This window comes from Sus scrofa, chromosome 13 (genome assembly GCF_054392235.1).
Source record: "Sus scrofa isolate SSC_HxYL_T2T_F1_AM1 chromosome 13, Sscrofa_HxYL_maternal_Yorkshire_Landrace_v2.0, whole genome shotgun sequence".
Lineage (NCBI taxonomy): Eukaryota > Metazoa > Chordata > Mammalia > Artiodactyla > Suidae > Sus > Sus scrofa.
Genome location: NC_139395.1, coordinates 124,337,282 through 124,349,814, shown reverse-complemented (window position 1 = coordinate 124,349,814; position 12,533 = coordinate 124,337,282).

Below are 12,533 nucleotides of genomic sequence, written 5' to 3'. Positions count from 1 at the left end.
TTCCTTTCCCTCTTCTCTCAAAAGCAATTATGAAAAAGTCCCATTTATTTTGCCACCAAAATATGTCATGAATTTGTTGCTTCTCATTCCCTATTACCACCATTATTACTGATGCTCAAGCAAGCATGAACCGACCCAGGAACCTTGCAATTGTGTCTCTCCCTTTTTCTGCATGCCCCCATCCAATCTACCCCTCATTCAATAGCATGAGCAATTTTAAAACATAAATTAGGTTGTATCACTCCCATACTTTATCCCCTCCCATGACTTCCTATCGCCCTTCACATGAATCCAAGCTCATTCCCGTGGCCTACAAGGCCATGCGTGACCATGGCTGCTGTATGGCTCTTGCTCACGTGCTTTAACCACATTTCTCTTCTTCTTCAGTGTAAGATCCTCACTCCCTCAAGCTTTGCACATACATTCCCCCTCCTGCCTGCCTATTCTTCAGGTATCAACTAAAAAGACACCTCTTCAAAGAACATTTTTCTGAGCCTTTTTTCTAAAGTGGGTGCTCCTGCTTTCTCTTCCTCAGCACTCATTTAGTTTCTTTCATGGAATGGAAGCCCTATAAGAGCAGATACCCTGTCTGTTCTGTTCATTGTTATAACTGCTACCTAGAAAAATGTTTAGTAAATACTTCATTTATTGAATGTTAAATCAAAAAATGGCCCAATGCCAGCCTCAGACACCTCCTACCCTACTGCAAGAAAGTATGTGGTAAATTTTTTTTGGCCACACCTGTGGCATGTGGAAGTTCCTGGGCCAGGGGTTGAACCTGAGCCACAGCGGTGACCCAAGTTGCTGCAGTGACAATACTGGATCCGTAACCCACTGCATCACAAGGGAACTCCTGTGGTAACTATTTTTGGACTTCCTTCATTTGTTAAACAAATACTAATTGAGTGCCTGCTATGTACCAGGCATTCTCACAGTCACTGGGAATAACAAAATGGGCAAGGTCTCCACATTCATAGAATTTAAATGTGATGGGGAAAGTAGACCACAATAGTAAATAGGCAGGTAAACAATAAAATAATAACAAATAATACATTTCAAAAATAATTCCAACAGTTAATATTTTAATAATTAAGTAATTTGACTAGATATTTTAGTTCATTAATTAAACATTTAGTTTTTTAATAATAAAATAATAGTAAATCAAATTTCAGACACAGGTGCTAAGAAGAAAATATAGCAAAGTACCAGGCCTGAGAATGAGTTGGGATGGGTAGGTGGTGTCCAGGTGGTGGTAGCAGTACCAGGTGGTGTCTCCTGGATGGAGAACCTCTCTGAGCCTTCATGGGAATGTAAACGAGCCAACCACACACAAATCTGATGTGGAGTGCTCTAGGCAGAGCCCCATCAAGTACAAAGCTGCTGGGCCTGCAACACATTAATCAAGTTTTGAGGCCAGGATGGCTCAGTCCAAAAAGGAGGAGAGTGGTAGGAGAGAAGGGCTCAGCATTAAGGAAAGCTATATCAAGCTGGCCTCTCAGGCCATGGTGAGGAATGTTCTAGGGTGATAGGGATGACTATGGAGACTTTTAAGAAAGTGGTGTAACTGCCCTGGTTTAGGTTTTTTTTAGCTTTTTGGAAGTTCCCACACTAGGGGTCAAATCGGAGCTGCAGCTGCCAGCCTACACCACAGCCACAGCAACTCGGGATCCCAGTCAGCTGTGTCTGCAACCTACACCACAGCTCACAGCAAAAATGGATCCCCAACCCACTGAGTGAGGCCAAGGATCAAACCCGCAACCTCATGGATACTAGTTGAATTTGTTTCCGCTATGCCACAATGGGAACTCCACTGTCTGGTTTAATTTTTATTTTTATATTTATTTATTTATTTATTTTGGTCTTTTTTTTTGCCATTTCTTGGGCAGCTTCCGTGGCATATGGAGGCTCCCAGGTTAGGGATCCGAACCGCGTCTGCAACCTACACTACAACTCACAGCAACGCCGGATCGTTAACCCACTGAGCAAGGCCATGGATAGAACCTCATGATTCCTAGTCGGATTCGTTAACCACTGAGCCACGACAGGAACTCCTGGTTTAATTTTTAAATCACTGTTAGCTGCTCTGTCAAAAGGGGGCTGTAGGGCAAGAATGGAGGCAGGGAAGCTAGGTAGGAGGCATCACTCAGGAGAGATGCTGGTTGCTTGGACCAGATGGATCTGTGGAGGGAGGGAGAAGGGGCAGGCTACGATGGGGACAAATTTGACTCAGCAACCTTAAAATATACTGGCCTTCTTCAGAAACTAGGACTTTCTAACACTCTCTTGCATTCCTGGTGTGGCCCAGTTTGAACTCATTTGATTCCCCAGAGATGCCTTTGCACTTCTCCACACCTGATCTAGAAAGAAATGCAGCATGCTGAAATAGCTGGCTGGCTTTCTCCCAATTTATAGAAATGAACTAAACTCTTGTTTTACTGAAGGGAAAGATGATAAAGAAAAAAAGGAGAGGTTACCATTTTCTGTCCTTGGGAAACTTACCACCTAGAGCTACTGGGATCTACAACAAAGATTAATCAAGAAATCAGAGCAGTTCCCACTGTGGCACAGTGTATTAGCGATCCAGTGTTCTCTTCTGTGATAGCTCAGGTTGCTGCTCAGGTACAAGTTCAATCCCTGGCTCCATGCAGTGGGTTAAGGATCTGGCATTGCCACAGCTGTGGCTTGTATTCTATCCCTGGCCAGGGTGCAGCCAAAAAAAAAAAAAAAAAAAAAAAAAAAGAAAGAAAGTAATCAGAATGTGACTTGAAGGGCTTAAAGAGTGAACCCTAAACAAACAATCACACAGAGCTAGTTTCACATCTCCTACCGGGGCAAGCTGGGTGATTCTGGGCACTGACGCACCTCACTGAGTGGCCCCCATCCCAATAGCAAAGCGAGAAAAGCCAAGGAAACACGAAAGCGCCTCCATGCAAACCGCAGCTCTTCAGGGAGGCGCTAAGGAAACTAACTTCTCCTGTGAGGCCGAAACTGATTATCAGTTCTCCAAGGACTAAATCCATCAATATAATCACTGTAACAATCCCTCCACCCTACAACTGGAGATAAACTTTCAGCCCATCCCTAAAAGGTGCAGAGATGACTCACTTCTGAGTAAGAGCAGAACAGGAGAGGTCTGGGTTAAACCAGAGGAAGCTGGTCAGTGTGGCTCAAGGTCCTGCGTCCCTGGTTAGCAAGTGGCAGGGAGTGTTTTCAATGGAGAGAACAGTTCCCTTGCACTGCGCGCCTCCAACCCCAAGGGAGCAGTTAAAGGCTTCCCAGCCCCACTACGCACTCAAGGACATCTCTTAAAAGGAAGATTCAAAAAACAAAGGTTGGTAAACAGAGGGAATTATCACTTTTGACAGCTGCACAAAGACTTTCTGGCAGAGTGTCCTGTCACTGCAAAATGATTGCTAAGGAATCCTCTCCTGTCTAAAGACTCTCTGACAATTGGTTGTTGAGCATGAGCAGCTGAAACTGGGGCAGAAAGCCCAGAGCTGGTTATGCTCTAATGGTAGTGCAATGTGGCTACTTGGGCTCTTTAAAATCTGATTTCAAAACCGCTCCCCAAAGCTTTGGCTCTACAAACGGAGAGTGCCTTATGTTATGATCAAATGAGTTAATCCATGTAAGTGCTGAGAGCAGCACCTGGCAGCAAGCAAGAACTCAATAAAGATTAACCACCTTTGCTAATAATATTCGTTCATGCTTTTCCACTAAGAAATTACTCTATTGCTCTTTATGGTTACGTTTCTTTCTCCTTATGCATTATGAGCTCCTAAGTGTCTGTTTTTCTATCATGCATTTCAGAGCTTGGGACTGTGCTGGACTCAGTAAAAATTTGTGGTTTGAATGGAATTATTTACTCATTTGCATTACATTGAGGAAGTGATAGAAATGAAAAGAGGGTGATGAAACAAAAGACAAATGAAATCTGAGTTTTCTTTACCTCTCACCCTCTGTTTCTTCTCTCCTCATTTACGGGGCTTTTTGTTATATTTTCTCTGCTGGAAACTGGATCCAGTTGAGTCTCAGTGGAGCCAGTGACACTCTTCGCCAAGAAGAGTTCAAGCTTAACCAATTTTGCTATCACCTGGGTTCCCACAGGGTCTGGATATCATAGAGGATACACAGAAGGGCACAAGCTTAAGACCTATGAGCAGATTTGAGACCTCTACTGCCTCTAATACGGGCTTCTTGACACACACTGAAGCAATAAAAATAACAGCAAAAACAATAACAATCAACATTTGCTGAGCACTTATTATTCACTGTGCTAAACACTTTCATATATTACCACATTCAACCCAACCAAAAAAACAAATTGTATATTCTGTTATTTTCATTTTATCAGGTGAAAAAACTAAGGCACAGAAAAGTCACAGTGAGCCACTTCCTTAAGGTCACACCACCAGCAAAACTGTGAGATTCAAACCCATGTTCATGACTCTCCAAACTCATTCAGATAGCCGTTCAGGCCTCTAATGACCACTGGCCACACAGCCCATCTCTGAGGCAGGAGCACCACAGTCCTGGTTCTCTGCACGGCAGTACATGTGCCTTCCACGCACCTGTCTTTCTTGTCCCCACAACATAGCATGGCAGCCCAGCATATCTCATTTTCTACAAAAGACCCCAAAGATTTCTTTTTTTCACCTGCCCTGGTTACTGTCACACTTAGCACATGCCTTAAAACGTGACAGCCTCTGGTTTGTCACTCATGTCTAAGGGACCTGCTCCTGTTGTCTTTCCTGGTGGAACAAAGGCATTGAAGCCACAGGTCACAGAGGCAAAGCATTTATTGATTAGATTCTCATCAATATTCACCCTCTGCCTAAGATTAGACCTGCCTCATGCCTTCTCCTCATGCCTTGCTCCTCCTACTCTAATGTATAACTAGTCTCGGAAAGCTAGAGAAGAACAGACAGAGGCTGGCTACTGCATCTGCCACAGTCAGTACAGGACCTGGAATTAAGAGGAGGACTCTAACCCATAAAATGACAGAAGATAAGGTACAGTAGTAGTATGTCCATTTGAGAACATAAGTAAGGAAATTGGTTCAACTCAGTGAGCATATTGAGGATTTGGGGGGCGTTGAGTGGAGCTACTTTTCTTGGCCAATTGATAGTTAATTTGTCTGCTAAAAGTCATATTTAGGATTTTAAGGATATTTTCTCTGTTTTCTGACTAGTCTGTGAATGTTTTCTCAAGTGGTACTGCATAACCATATTATTGAAGGAATGTACAAAAAAAGGCACATTAACCTATATCTAACTAATCATGAAACTTACCTGAAATCTTCAAAAATAACAATATATGAAAAACACAAGGTAAAAGGACTGTTCTAGATTAAAGGAGACTAAGAAGAACTGACAACCAAATGCAACAATGATCTTAGATATTAGAAGGAAAGTTCTAAGGGATAATATGAGAACAATGAGAAATTTTGAAAATGGTATATTAAATAATTTTTTATAACTATTATGTTCTTAGGCATGACAATGGTATTGTAATCATGTAGGAGAATGTCTTTGTTCTTAGAGCTTGCTGAAGAATTTAGGAGTGGAGTGACATAAATATCTGCTACTCACACATACAGAGTGAGAGTTAAACAAATAAGGTAAATATTAACCGTTGGTGAACACAGGGGAAGGTTATGGAGTGTTCACTGCACTACTCTTTGACTTCTCTGTAGATATAATACTTTTCAAAATAAAAACTTCAAAATAAAAAGGGCATATAGTTCTGTTGCTCCCTTATAAGTGTCCCACAACCAAATGCATCCACCTCAGCAAGCAACTGTACAAATAGGTGAGAGGGTGGCCCTGTTAGGGTAGGACCTCTAAGTTTGGAGCTTGTGTGATTTTGCTGAGCCTTCCGTCATGTCTATAGGTGACAAGGCTAGGAGCACAGGCTTTGCAGTCAGTGGACTTGGATTTGGAGTGTGTGTGGTGATGCTACTTACCTGCTGTGATACTGGGGTTAAGATACTTAACAGGTCTTGGGTTTTCTCTATTGCAAAAAAATAAGAACACATTGGGATATAAGGATATGTGTGGGATATACAGGGGTTATAATAATTCTTTACTGTATGGGAGTAATTAAATGGAATAAAATTAGAGAAACTCAGGTGACAAACATTTTCATGTCAATAGTTATATATTTATATAATGTGTATTTAATGAATAACTAGGACTTGCGATTTCCTATTATAGCCCAGGACAAAGCTAAAGTTGTTAAGATTTAAAAACAATATAAAGACAAATACTGAATTAATAACTGTACAGATGGTTAAAATCATGAAAGTAGTGTTCAAACAACTAAAGTTCAGTAAGTATTGCAAAAAGGATGGTAACATGCTTACCACAGTGCCTGGTACACAGCAGATGCTCAAGCTTCATTTAGAACTTTCATTAAATTCCCTTAGGGGCCTTTAGAAATCGTGTTGTAGCACTTTTCTTAAGAATTGAGGAGTTCAGAGTGCCCATCATGGCTTAGTGGTTAATGAACCCGACTAGTATCCATGAGGGCTCGGGTTCGATCCTTGGCCTTGCTCAGTGGGTTAAGGATCCACCGTTGCGGTGAGCTGTGGTGTAGATTGAAGACGCAGCTCGGATTACACATAGCTGTGGCTGTGGCGTAGGCCGGCAGCTACAGCTCAGATTGGACACCCTGGCCTGGGAACTTCCATGTGCCTTGGGTACGGACCTGAAAACATAAAAAAAAAAAAAAAAAGAATTGAGGAATTGCCTAATAAGGGAACCCAGAAAGAACAAGAACTGATGTAAGGCACAATGTCTCAGCTATGTAAATCTACCCAGACTATGAAAGATGTAGGAAAGCATGAGACTGAGGGTTAGAAGACCTGGGTTCACTCTGGGTATACCCAGTAATGCACTGTTTAACTCAGACAAAGGACTTGGACTCAGATTCTTCAACAGAAAAAGGAAGAGATTAGACTAGAATCCACTGCTCTCAAGGTCCCTTTCAGCTTGAAAATTCTGTGGTTTGAGAGGCTCCTGGACTTTTCCAACATTGGGTGCAAGATCACCTTTGGGTTGGTGTTCACAGCATTTTGTAGAGGAACGAGTACAAGGTTCTCCTCCTTACCTAGTCAATCAAGAGCTGCTGAAAATCTGCTTTTTAGTTTAGCAGTTGGAATTTAAGATGAGCTCTGGGTTCCAATACAAGAGTATCTGTCATTCATCAGCTGTGTGTGTTGAGCATACCACTTAATCTCTGAGCCCTGGTTTTATCACCTGCAAAATGGGGGTGATTTCATGTACTCTGTGGTACTGTTGTAAAGATTATTGGTGATGTCTGAAAAATTGACAGATGGTTGTTCGGCAAGAGTGATGAGATGATAATGATGTGGTTAAAGACCTGTTGTTTTATAGCCCTTTCACTATTTATAGAAAGACCACAGTATGTGTCTTATTCAGTCTTTATAATAATTCTATGCATTAAATATTATTATGATACCCAATTTTGGAGCAAAGAAACTGAGACTTGAGGATAAGGGCCTACCTGGGACTCTTCCAGGTTTTCTGACTGCCAACTCTATTTGTTTTTCCTAATAGACCCCATCTGATTTCTAAGCCAAAAAATAAACACCACATTTTGTTTTAGGTTAAGGTTCAGCCACTTGCCCCATTCTTCTCCTCTGCATTTATCTAGTGGCATATTTTTCATTGGATATAGAGTGTAGTACTTTTTACTTAAAATTATTAAGCTCCCAATGAAGAAATTCTTTCTAAAAGTGCAAGCTTAATACCTTGTTGCCCATGGAGAGGCTTGAATATCTTCTGCCACTTGGTGGGTATTTGGCCTGTGGACAAGTTCCTTATCCTTTCTGAACCAGTTTTCCCCTGTGTAAGATGGCGTAATAATTCCTACCTACAAGGCTGTTGAGAGAACAGGTAAACAATTTAGAACCAGAGCCTGGACAGAGTACAGTCCTCTCTAAGTTCTCATTGCTTTCACCAGCTACTTTGTACCTACCCTTGGGTCAACTCCTTAAACATTAGATTGAATGTATGAGGGTTAATGGACTAATTCACACTTAGTAGTTTTCAGAAATTTTCCCTCTCATACACAAAACTTTCTCTGACCAAGTAGAACTATATAGGAGGTTGACTACAAATGTTATCTCTTTTTGTTTCACAATGGAAAAAGAAAAGATGGGAAGCAATTATCCAGTTTAAAAGGGAGCTCAAAGAGGAAGATCAAACCTGAAAATATGAGGTACAAAACAAAAACAAAAAAAGAAGTGCAATCCAAATTTTCAGAGACTTTGATAGTTGGGAATTCAAGTGACCTGCTTAAAATAAATGGAATTGTTCCTTATCTAACTTTTTTTTGCCCTTTTAAGTTTTTGTAATTTCTACCTCAAGGAGTTAAAGTGGGGAACTCTAGGCCACAGAGTGCATAGTGACTTTTTTTTGTTATCCCTATAACATGAGAAAGTGATCTTAGGGGCAGCTCCAGTTTTTCCACAGCTATGACTTAGAATAATTTAATCGAAAGGTAAGGGACACAGATCTTCTATTTTTGAAAATTAACTTAGATTTTTGTCAAAGAAATGTAGGAGCAGCTAATACTTGTGACTAAGACTGCCATTTGGAGTGGCAGAGAAAGGCTGAGGAAGATTGTAGGGAACCAAATCTGCTGCAGCCACCACCTTCACCCCCAATGTCCATTTCTATAGCACCCCTGCTCACCATTGCCATGGTCACCACTGGATTCAAAATAAAAGAAAGGAACCATATGCTTGTCTGGTGAGGATAGGAAGAAAGAGCCAGCAGAGAGCAGAAGCCTTGGGGTGGAGTGGGAGGGGTGGTCACTAAGACAACCAGTGCTTGGAGACTGTACCACAGGAAGAAAAGGAGATGCAGGGATGAAACTGGGTGAGTATACCATGGCCTTGGGCTTGACGTTGGGTAGGACTTGAGATTCTTCTTCAGCTAGCTACAGATGAGCAGCTGAGTAGACTTTTTTTTGCCCTTTTAAGTTTTTGTTCAGAGACCTCACAAAAGTTTTCTATGGGTGTGTAAGGAAGGAGCAGATTTGTGTGGTGAGTGGTGGGAAAATGGGAAATGCATTTAGAATTGGTGAGTGTTTGGTGATTTGACTTCAGCATCACAATTGGCAAATTCTATGGATATGTGCACTTATGGATTTTTTTTCAGTGTAGAAAGATTAGGAGTGTAAGTATGCAAATGTGTTAGGCTTTTTTTTTTTTTTTTTTTTTGTCTTTTTGCCTTTTGGGGGCCGCTCCTGCGGTATATGGAGGTTCCCAGGCTAGGGGTCTAATCTGAGCTGAAGCTGCCAGCCCACACCAGAGCCACAGCAACGCGGGATCCCAGCCACATCTGTGACCTACACCACAGCTTATGGCAACACTGGATCCTTAACCCACTGAGCAAGGCCAGGGATCGAACCCACAACCTCATGGTTCCTAGTCGGATTCGTTAACCGCTGAGCCATGATGGGAACTCCCCTTTTTTTTTTTGCTTTTTAGGGCCTCATCAGTGGCATATGGAGGTTCCCAGGCTAGGGGGCCAGTTGGAGCTATGGCTGCCAGCCTCTGCCACAGCCACAGCCACACCAGATCCGAGCTATGTCTTTGACCTACACCACAGCTCATGGCAATGCCAGATTCTTAACCCACTAAGCCAGGCCAGGGATGGAATCCACAACCTCATGGTTCCCAGTTGGTTTCGTTTCACTGCGCCATGACAGGAACTCGGTGTTTGGCTTTCGAATATCTGTTTCTGACACCAATGAGAAATGCAAAATTACCAAGTAATTAAAAGCAAAGGTTCTGATCCAGATCATTATTCTATAAGTTACTGGCTGTAAGACGTTAACCTAGTGTAGTTAGCTATAAAATAGGGATACTAATAGTACTGTCATGAGGAGTATGATTGGCAGAATAATGGTCCTCAAAGGATGTCCACAATCTCATCCCCAGAACCTGTGAATCTATTACCCTAGGTAGAAAAAAAAAGGGGGCTCTACAAATGTCATTAACATTATGGAACTTGAGGTAGGAGATTCCTAAATTACTCAGATATGCCAAATTTAATCCCACAAATTCTTAAAAGGGAAGAACTTTCTTGGCTGCAGTCAGGGTCACAGAGCTGCAACATGAAGACTTGACCAGCCTATTTCTGTCTCTGAAGATGGAAGAAGGGCACCTCTAACCAAGGAATGTTGTGGCTTCCACAGCTGGGAATGACTCTTGCTTTACAGCCAGCACAGATCTTGGTCCTACAACCGTAGGGAACTGAATTTCACATCAACTTGAAATTTCCCCTACAGCTTCGAGAAAGGAACACAGCTTGGCAACACCTTAATTTTAGTTTGGTGAGACTTGACCTCCAAGAACTGACCTACAAGAACTGTAAAATAATAAATAAAATAATAACCACTGCTTTGTTGGTTTTTTTGTATTAGCAGCAAGAGAAAACTATTATGGATAAATGAGATAATACACACACAGCAGCCAATGGCATGCAATAGGCAATATTAAGTATTAGGCACCGAAGCTGTGTTTGCATTGCACCTAACATCAGATGGTCCAGATTGTAGTGATAGAGATTATCAAGGAAGTGAATTAAAGCCCTCTTAAGGCACCTCCTGCTCCCCTCACTGCTAATGATGCTACCTGTAAATAGGATGAAATTCCTTGTCCTTGGAAACAGCTTGAAGGGGAAAAGATTTTAAGGAGAAATCACCAACCAAGTGAGTGGAACCCCATCATAGTCTTGGCTGCCTGAGCCACTGGGTTTTAGATGTCTAGTTCCATTTTAGAGGATAATTCAAAATCTCTGGTAATCCTGTAAACCATATACCGTACTGTGTATGTTTATGTATGTGTGCAAGCACCCACACACATGCAATTTTTATGTATACTTATGTACTTATTTATAATTATTTTACTATTGATTATTAATAAATAACAATATATGTATATGTGATTTATACCTGACAAATACAAATGTGAATTATATAATTGCATGACATACATATGATTCGTAATTGTATGATATACATATGCCTCTTTCTATATATGTATAGATATGGAATTAGCACATATTAGTACATATTTTGGATCAGCTTGAACTTCTTTCTTTCAAGGAAGGAAGTTGCTGGGAGGGAAGTCTATACAGGTGCCACTTGCAATTAATTCTGAATTAGTGGAAAGAGGGAGCAAACCTACAAATTCCCAATCTTCACCCCAGAGATTCCAATCTGGTAGCAGATCCGGAGTGAACTCCAGGAAGCTACACATGTAATAAGCTTTCTGAGTAAGGTCTGGTTTTAGGACCACTAGATAGTGACTTCAAAGGTTCTCAGGGTGGTACTGGGATAATACTTTATTGATGATGACACTGAAATTTCTGATCTCCAGTTTAATTGGGGAATGAAGGGGCCTGGGTAATTACCTATTCTTCATGCTGGAGTAGGGGATTTACGGTCATCCACCAAATTAGAGAAAACTGAAGATCCTATGGGGGAAGTGGCTTGGGTCATCTACCTACTAAGTATCAGAGTAGAAACTAAACTCTGTGTTTTTAGGTCTCATTCATTTACTCAACGAAGTTCCTACTATATCGCATGTCATTTAAAATTTTAAATTACACAGACATACATGAAATATTTTCCTTATAAAATGTATAATAATGTAAATAAAAGAAAAAAATACCCTTTTCCTTGCCTCTCCAATCTCACATTCCTCCTCAAAGGTCGTCCTTTTGTTACTTGTTCTTCAAGAAAATATTCTAGGAATTACATACAACATGCACAAAGCAAAGAATACTTAGGTTTATGTCTTTTTTTAAAAAATGAATTTACACAGTTTCCTTTGTCACTTAATAAGCCAGCATGTAATAATTACCTTATTCTTTTTAAATGCTGTGGAGAGTGTTGTTTGCATCATGATGTATTTGAATCAATTTGGCTATTCCCCACTGAATGACATTTAGGTTCTTTCTACAATTCTTACTATTACACACACACACACACACACACACACACACACACACACAAAATAGTGCATCAAATATCCTTATATGTGACTGTATGCATGATATGATTTATCTAAGATGGTTAGACATGTTAATTTTGAGCTGAAGGGGATGGATGTTCTGCCACTTTCTACTCTGCTTTTTGTAGCTACATGAAGTTGGAAAGAAAATAATATCTCTTAATCCACAAATCTATGTTCAACAAGATGCAGATCCTGAAAAGTACCCTTACCTGGATGTTGATGTGCCTTGTTATGTCTCTTATATGAGTTTTGAGGTGTTCTCATATCATAACAATGTCCAGGAGAACTCCCTGTCTCTTTATTACTGGTATCTAATTTGACTTTTCAATGATCTTTTCAAAATTCTATTTTAAAACTATTTTTATCTTAGCAGTGCCTTTTAGTCAGCAGCAATTCTAGTTCACATTCCTGATTTTGAAACTTATAGGGGAAAAATGTATATTATATATATAAAACATACATATATACATACATTATA